Here is a 9,307-nt window from a genome sequence, read left to right on the forward strand (position 1 = left end):
TAGTTTATGGCTGCAATATTTTTCGTTCTTTTAGGATTAAGACGGTGTCTAGTTCTTGTAGGAGTGTGTGCGTGTGTGTGGGGGGGGGGGGGGGAGGGAGGTCAGGGCCGGTACCGCCCTGCACCTAGGGGGTTTAAAAAAAAAAAAAAAAAGACGCGCACATTGCGTAAAACTCTGAAACAGAAGGAGCAGGACATAAAACGAAGCGACGAACTAGATGTGAATTATGGCATAAAAACAGAGAATCCGACGCTGAACAGTGAAAAATCAACATATGATGTGAAACATGACGATTAGGCGGCGCAGCAGGTGATGAGTGAAGATTAATGATGGTCAATAAATGACAAAATAAATCTAACAGGGAAGAAACTAAAGTGACACAATAAACCAAGAGAGGATAATACCAGTCAAAGGAAACTAAATTGAAATGAATGAAGAACAAAATGCAAGAATAAACTAAGAAACTAAAGTAAATACGGAGGAATAAACAGGTATGGCAAGACCTTTCGAGCAATAATTAATACAGAGGACTGTATGGCAAGAATAAACAGACACTGTTTCCAGATAAAAGGTAAAATAATATTGTTGAAGTGCCATGGGTTTGTTGACACCATATCTGATACTGAGAATAAATATATCTTACAGACCATAACAGTAAAGAACTTATCACTTATTTATGTGATAAGTTAGATAATTAGATTTGATATATTTATTCAATATTATTTTTCATGTCAGTGCTAATGTCATGAGGCTAACGACTCCATGACACTTTCAATTTGACTCATTAGGATTTGATTAAGAACCAGATTTGTTCTTTGTAATTTCTGTCCAGTAAAACTATTAATCTGATAATTCTATATAAAGACATAATCCATGTTTCTGTCTCATATTTGTATGGCATTAAAAGGATCTGGAACTTTTGTTTTTCCGCTGAAAAACAAAAGTGGGGGCGGTGAGGGACCTGGATAAAGGCTAGAGGGGGACTGGCCCAAAAAAGGTTGAGAAACACTGCTCTAAAAGAAGCTTAATAAGTTAGTAAATTAATATCTGACAAAATGATTCACCAGCAGCAGCTTGTAACACAGCCAACATTTATTCCTGAATATAGTTAATTTATTTATCTATTTTCTGAAGGTTCAGTTAAACATTTCTGCTCATGTTCTTCATTCTCATTTACAATCATTAAAAGCAGATTATTTAAATCAGTGACCTGATCATTTAAAGCAACCCAAGTTTTAATTTCACTGAGTATTTTTTTTATTAAAGTGATAAATTGGTTGAAGTTTCTTCATGTAAAAGCAACAAGCTGATTTTTCATTTTTGACGGTTTTTACTTCCTGCCGAGGTTTTGTGGTTTATGAAGTTTAGCTTCAACAGGTTCAGAGGACGAATGTGAGGATGTGAAACTTTGTGTTTTAGTTCCTGTATTTTGCCACCTACACAGGCACTAAAACAAACATTTTGCTTTTCTCAAGACCTACTAATTAAATTAATAAGTTAATGAGAAATTAATTAGGAAATAAATCAAAGAACTTCAACAATAAACTTTAAACCTGAAACTTGGAACCAGTTAGATTGTTAACATCTGAATGAAAGAGTATAAACACTTGTCCTTCAAAAACAGGCTGGTTGAGTCCAAAGAACCAGACTGAAGACTTTTATCTGGTTTTTAGTTAGAAAAGAGGAAAACAATAAATGATGCAAATAGAAATTATTGAGCTTGATTTAATTAGTCATGTATTCATTGATTTATTGCTTATAGTGACAGGCCTCACTGCAGGCTTCTTGTAACAAAGAATGTTTTCTAAACCTTCACTGAATCAAACTGAAGTTTGTTTTCTCTGAATGACATAAAAGAAATATAGTTTGTCTCCTAGATAAAGGTAACATAGGTAAGGTAATCTTATTAGAAGAAGGCCATTGAAGGTGCCTTGTTGTAAAGTATGTAAGGCATTAAGCAATTCTAACTGTCTTGTTGCTTTGAACTGATTAAACCAAAATGAAGCAACAGTCATGATTCACACTTCTATCCATGTTTAGTTTCATTTTTGTACAACAGCTTCTTTCCTCCTCCAGTTATAAATAGAAGCTGAACTTTAAGGTTTGTTTTGCTGAACATTCTGATATTTTTCTTTCCTCAAAATCATCACATCATCCAAGTGATTGATTTAAAAACAAAAGAGCAGATCCTAAATGTTCCCCTTCTATTTATTGTTAGCTTCCTACAGATTGTTACATTAGCACTGAAGATGAAACTGTGCTGAGGTGGAGGATTAAATGTTGATTTGAGGTCAGAAACTGAAAGGATAAAACACTTTATTGAAGACGTTCTGTTTCTGAGCATGTTTAGACAGATCTGTGTTTTCAGGCAGACAGGAAGTTAAAAGGTGTTTTTAAAAAACGAGGCAGAAATGATTGGAGGAAACATGAGGCCATGTTGGTAGGATCTCTGTAGGACTGAGATCAGGGCCAAAAAGATGAATTTATTGCTGTTAAGCCACTTTGGCTGAATGCATCAGAGGCCTGCAGTCATGAAACACATTGACATTTTAAATTAGGAACTTAAAACTGTTTGAAAACTATCTGGAGATGCAGTTTGTGCAGATCACCTTGTTTACTCTGCTCTAGTTTCTGATTTCTATAGTAATTTCATGTTTGTATTATTCTCTGTGTTTTGCTTTCAGACAACAGAAGAAAATTAGTTGTGCTAACTCCAGCATTATTAATATTGATTCTTACTGCTAACACGTTGATTAATTTATATAATAATCACTCAAATTTATCTGTGTAGCACATTTCAACAACAAGACAGCTCAAAGTGCTTTAAATTATAAAAACAAAAATATAAAGTCATAAAAGGAACCATACAGTCAACAATAGACTGTAAACAGCTGGAGAAACACCTGGACGTCCACCTGGACGCCTGCAGCTGTAAGGCGTCTGCAGGGTCTGCGACGTCTGCAGACATTACATTTTGATGAATGTTATAATCAAAATCATCAACACAGATCTAATATGCTGGTCAGTGTTTAATTTATTATGCTTCAAAAACAGCTATAAACAGGAGAGAGTTTTAGTCTAGATTTAAAAGAACTGAAATAAATGAAATAAAATACTTGAAGTTATTATTGTAGCAGTTCCTCCTGCGGCAAAACAGTCCCCCAGCATGATGCTGCCAACACTATGCTTCACAGTTAGGATGTCACCAGCATCCCAGTTCTTCCTCCAAATGTAACTTTGGTCATCATGGTCAAACATTTCCACTTCAGCTTCATCAGACCACAGCTTGTGTAACTGATGCCTGAACTGATGGTGGAAACTGTTTCTATGAAGCTCCTGCCTTCACCTCACATGGTTTTCATCAGAGACCAACAGATGATTTCTCCTCCTGCAGTCAGTGAAGTTGGTGTTGAATGTAATTTAAAACCTCAGAGTTGAACCTTTATGTTATGACTCAAGCTACAACATGTTTTGTTTAGTGTGACTGATAATTAGTACGACTGTACTCAGAAGAATAATGAGCCCAATACATTTCTACTGAAACTCTCAGATATTTCATGATTAATTTAATATATTTACAAGAACATCTTGGCTGTTCAATGATGCTGAAAAATCTTAAATCTGCAAGAAATAAAAGATAATTTTCCATGATTACACAGAAATTTATGGTATTAAAAAAGGATAGACTCTGATATTATAAAGTCTGAAATTTGTGTGAAAAAATTAGGCTCTTTTTCACACAAATTGAAAAATAGCCTCATTTTTTTTTTCAATGAGGCTCATTAAAAAAATGCCCAGAAAGGCAAGCAATGTTGTATCTGGGAAGGATACAGGAAATGTATCTACCACACAACTGGAAGAAAACACCAGGACCAGGACCAAGACCAGGTCCTGCCTTTCTAGAATACCAGGAAGGCAGGTCACTGCCTTGTGCAGCATTTTCTGTACAAGTACACAGGATTTCCACTTTAGGGTAGAACAAACACTTGAATGTCTCATGGCTGCTTTGTTTATTGCTGTCTGTCAGAAACCTACATGTTGTTGTGGCTCATTAATCCTGAAGTGATTTTAGGATCAGAGGAACATCAGTGAAAATTGTCCTTTCATTTAGTCTAATAACGACTCAACCTGCTGTTTTCTGGAGCATTTTGATCCACATGAGCAGGAAGCAGAACCTGCTGATAAAAATCATAAACTGATCATCAGCCTGAGCTCCTCTTGGAAAAACTAAGTGTTTTATAGCCGACTGGTTAAAGGGCCTGTTGTTGTTTTATGTTTTAAAGTTTTGAACTGAATTAGCTTTGCAGTCAACAAAAACCTCAGTGAGATTCAGATTAAAGAAAGATTCAAATATAAATTCAAAAATACTTTATTGGCTCCAAAGGGCAAATTAGATAGAATAAATTAAGATACTAAAAACTTTCTCCTCAGATTTCCACCATGATCTTCACCCATCAGAGAAAGCAGCTCTATTCTCTCTGCCTGCTGGTGAACAGGGATCTTATTGCCTTCAGTTGTCTCACTATTTTCTTTTTAGAAACATGCTTATGGAAAACAATGTGCTTGAACAATGCAGACTCTATTAAAGGTTCGTTATATCAAAGAATTTCAATCACCTCCTTCTTTGCAACCACAGGCAGCAGTTCAGAAGCTACGACTCATTTTTAAATTATTCAACCTTTCATTGGGTGACTCTGAGCCCCTCTGTTCCTCAACACTCTGTAGGTGGTTTTCCTGTTTAAACTTCACTTGAACTGAAGTCGTAATCACCACAGTTGCATAGTAATGTGTTTTAAGGATCAGGGTTGGGAAACACCATAGTGACACTACATCTCTTTGTTCAAATCCTGGGAAACAAATTTCTACAGTGATACTTCATCTGACTTCACTATTTGTTTGACCTTTAGTCTGTATTCTGCAACTTTAAAGTCTGACACACCTAATACAGTTTATAAGATTCAGTTCTGTCTTCATGAACAGTTCATCTCCAAAACTATTTTTATTTTTCATGTTCATCAGATTTTCCTCATTCATGGTTTGACAAAGTCGACCAGCTCATCAGTTTCTCTCTGGTTACAGAAGTAAATCATTATTTAATACTAAACAGCTGGACTTTGATTTATGCATTTTGTTCTGCAGGTTTTTGAATAGAAACGTCTTGATGCTGGAGGACTCTGGTTTCTCTGCACACCCAGCTTGACCTTTGACCTGCTTGAGGCTGGAGTTGCTGCTGATCTGCAGCTGGTCGTCAGAACATCTGGTGAGGACGGGTTCTTGGTTCTGATCCAGAATCTGAGGATCATGTGACCTGATCTGACTGAGAGAAGCATCAGGTTGAAGCTGCTGATCAACTGATCAGATCAATATTTAATAATCAGAAATAAACACATTTCATTAAAGGAAACATTTTAAATCTGTGTTTTCACATTAGAACTGAATAAAGACAGAAAGGAGGAGAACAACTAACTTTCACTGCTGAGCAGCTTTTAGTCAGAGCTTAGAGCGCCACCATGTGGACAAAGAGAAACATTTCAGCTGTGAAACAGCAGCTCTGCTTTTCTTCATCTATGTCAAATTGATGACAGTTTTGATCAAATCTGCTGAGAAAAATGTGAAAACTTAAAACTTTGAATGAGACAAATTAATAAGTGAAAAATATTCTACATTCAACATGGAGTCCTGACAACATTTTACTATAAAAACTGATTTATTTACAACATTTTAACATCAGAAAGAGAAAATGAAATGATTCAAGTAACAAAACCTTTCAGCTTTTAGACAGGAAACAGCTAAACTACATCCACTCTATGGCCAGACCAGAGAGACTTCGGTTGCCGTTGACAACCGGAGGAGTGATGCTCTGGGCCTGGTTTACAGTCTTCATATCAACCAGGATCTGCTCTGGTTACCAAAGTGATGAAGAGTGAAATGTGAGGCCGTCTGTCCGTCCAACAGCTTCAGGAACCTTCAGGTTGAACAGAGTCAGGAAAAGTTTGACCATCAGAGCTGCTGCTGTCAGTAACAGAGAAACATGGAGGCCGATTCTTCCTCGACCTTCTGCTTCTGGATCCAAGGTCATTTTCTGGGTTGGAGGTCAGCAGCTGCTGGACGGAGAGAAATAAGAAGGAGATTTATGGAAATACTAAATATTTCATTCAGAATGAGAAAATGTTCAGAGAAACTGTTTGGGTTTGTTTTGTTTTAATATTTAATGGCTTTGAATTTTACAGAAAGCTGCAGAAAAATAAAGTTTAACTGTACATTAAACAAACATGAAACCAAATAAACAACAAAGACTGATTTGGTTTTGTTTTAATCTGGATAAACCGGGTCGGTTCTGCTCACAAACCCACAGAAACATGAAGACTTTTCATCTTTTTCTCTGATTTTATCCAGAGTGTCTTTCTGGATAAAATCAGAAAGACTCACTGGTTTCAAAAATGTCTTACTTTTTATTTTTGTTGGCTCTAGTGGCCTTTATTTGAAAGCGGTCAACAGGAAAGAGAGTAATGAGAGAAGGGGAGACATGCAGCAAATGTCACCAGGCCAGGATTGAAGCTGCTGCATCCAGGACCAAGGCCTCCTCACCTGGGTTGAGTTTTGACCCTGCGCTGCTACAGCACCCCTAATATTAGTTACTTTTTAATCAAAAACACTTTCCTGCATCTTTTCAGTTTTCTTTCACAAAATTTAAAGTCACAAGTTTTAGACTTGAAGGGGCAGAATGATGTGTTTCCCAAGCACATAGTGATATTTTATAGCACAATCAAGTAACTGCATCACCTCCAGTTGTTATAAAAACAACTGGGCATTTAAAAAAAGCGTTTAAAATTTGAGTTATAATGTGACACCATGAAATTGGGTCTCTGTCTCTTTAAAAACTCTTTCTGATATCCTGCCTTCAGGATGTCATCACATGGCACCTATATTAACCCTTTAGGAAACTTTTTACCACCGTTGCACTGAGATGTAACTCCTATAATGACAGATGTTCCATCAGGTGTTGCTAATTGCTGCTTTCTAGTTCCTCGGCTTGGAAACTGCAGCTCTGAGGAGGAGCAACATCCAACCAGGCGTTTTACACAGATGAATGGTTGCCATGGAGATTAAATGATTTCTCAAACATGCATGAAAGCATCAAAGCAGCACTCTAGGTATGTTTTTGATGAGGGAATAACAATATAATGCAAAGCTCAAAAGAGTTGATTCTACATAATAAAAGTTCTACATTAAAAGTTCAGGTGTTTCAGGAAAACTCACCAGAAACGTTGAGTCGACATGTTGCAGAGTTGAATCCATCTTCAGTTTTCACGTCACACAGATACAGACCAGAGTCTTCAGTCTTCAGTCTGGACACATGGAGTCTGATTCGTCCTTCTCTGAGGACGTCTTTGTCACTCTGGACTCGTCCTGAAAACTGATCATACTGAGAATCTGGAAACTCATCATCTTCATGGACTCGATAGAGAACTAGTTCTTTATGAGGAGCCAACAAGCTGCAGACAATGAACAGTTCCCTGTAGGACCCCTGAGTCCTGGTGGTGAAGGTCCACTCCAGAGTGATGCTGTGGTTCTCCTCTGCCTCATAGCTGCTCTGGGTCACATTCACTACAAATGTTGCTGCTGAGGAGACAGAGAGGGAAAGAGAGGAGCAGACACACTGAGAACTGGAACATGGGAGTCTTTCAGCTCCATCTAGAGAGCTTTCTGTCACAAAGACAAGATGGAGACTGACCACAGAGACATGAGCTGAGGATGAGGAGCAGCAGGGAGATCATCTTCATCCTGAGAGAGGAAGAGGAGGAGGGGAGGACATTAATAAACATCAGTCACTACATTAAACCTAAACTGCTTTTATGAGTAAAATAAGCATCTTAAATTTCCTTGTTCTTGTCTTAAACCTTCCTTCATTTTTTCTGTCCCTGTTTAGATTGTTGTGTTGAATTTTACAATCAATTCTGCAGTTTTATTCTGAAAAGAAAGATTCATGTTAGACAGCTACAAAACTAAACCAGACATTTATATATCACAGTTACAGTTTTCAGTGTCAATGTTTCATTGACAATGTTATATTTGAGGATTGAGAATATTCGTCTTTCCAAATAAAAGCTGCTACAAACATTAATGTAAAAGGAAGAAGCTGAGTTCACATTGAGTGAAGCTTCACTGAGATGCAGTTAGAAGCAGATCGTCCACATTCTGATGTCGTCTATTATTCTGATTATCAGTGACAGAAACACACTGTGCTATTGGGCAAGTTTTATTTTTGAGCATTATGTTATTAATCATAAACTACAAATTCTCATTTAATCTTAAATATTACTAAACCGCAAACATAAATGTTCAAAATTGAATGTTTAAGAGTCACAATTAATGGCCTCTTTACAGCCTCCCTCATTATAAATATTCACATCACCTGCTGTTAAGATTCAGCTTGGAGTTGGAAAATATGCCTAAAATAAAGTTATGGTCAAAATACTTACTTATTTAATAATTATGCAAAATGTTTACTGTCATTTTATCATCACAAACTAAAGTCTGAGCAACTAAAGTTAAAACATAAAGCTTGATTTTCTCTGCAACATGCAGAAACATGTTTTCGTCACTAGATGGCGCCAGCTGTCCGATAACATTTGATCTTTTTCTATTGTTTTGTTTTATTCCTCAACTTTCTTACCCAGCAGATGAATAATGTTCATATTTGATCAGATCCTGAATTAAGCAGCACAAATATCATTTTTGATGTTAAAAATGAAAGTTTTTCTTCATCTTGATAAAATTCGCATTTCCTGCTTCTCTGCAGAAACCATCTGTCGCCTTTTACCTTTATGTCTGAGCTGCAAACACACGTCTGTCAAAACGCAATTTAGATGCATAATGTGCGTTAAATAAAGTATTTATTTTAGCATTTTACTTTCTGAACACAAAGCAGCATTTTAATCTGCCGTCATGGCGCTGCTTCCTCATCAGTATGTAACGTAACAAAAGTTGTAGAAAACATTAAACCAAGAAGATATGAATATATTTGAGCTGCTCACCTGTTCATTTATTGATTATCTGGACGAAATGATCAGAAAGTTTCAGAAAGAAAAACAACAACAACGGAATCAAAAGTAAAAGCTGCAGAGCTCCAGTGGCTGAAAAAGAGGAAGATCAAAACTGAAAGTAAAAAATATGCAAACAAAACCACATTGAAGGGACAAGCTGTTAGACAACTACACTGACTGACGAAACATTTTAGTTTGATTTGTTTCCCACTGAATGTTAGAGAAATTAATATTAAAATTTGTAACATTGTTGGATTCGT

The 9,307-nt window shown here is 36.6% G+C and overlaps 1 protein-coding gene and 1 long non-coding RNA gene across 2 annotated transcripts in view; both read right to left on the reverse strand.

Moving 5' to 3' along the window:
- The window catches only part of LOC148154238 (coxsackievirus and adenovirus receptor homolog), an 88,160-nt gene that overhangs the window by 28,550 nt on the left and 50,303 nt on the right, over positions 1–9,307 (reverse strand). The window lies entirely within an intron of this gene.
- Positions 5,689–7,881, reverse strand: LOC148154243 (uncharacterized). The gene is made up of 2 exons (XR_015765991.1): positions 7,261–7,881; positions 5,689–6,101 (listed from the first exon to the last, which is right to left on the reverse strand). It is a non-coding gene; the product is annotated as an uncharacterized LOC148154243 (long non-coding RNA).

The sequence above is a fragment of the Poecilia mexicana genome, unplaced genomic scaffold (assembly GCF_051168715.1).
Source record: "Poecilia mexicana isolate PSO_F unplaced genomic scaffold, ASM5116871v1 scaffold_18, whole genome shotgun sequence".
NCBI lineage: Eukaryota > Metazoa > Chordata > Actinopteri > Cyprinodontiformes > Poeciliidae > Poecilia > Poecilia mexicana.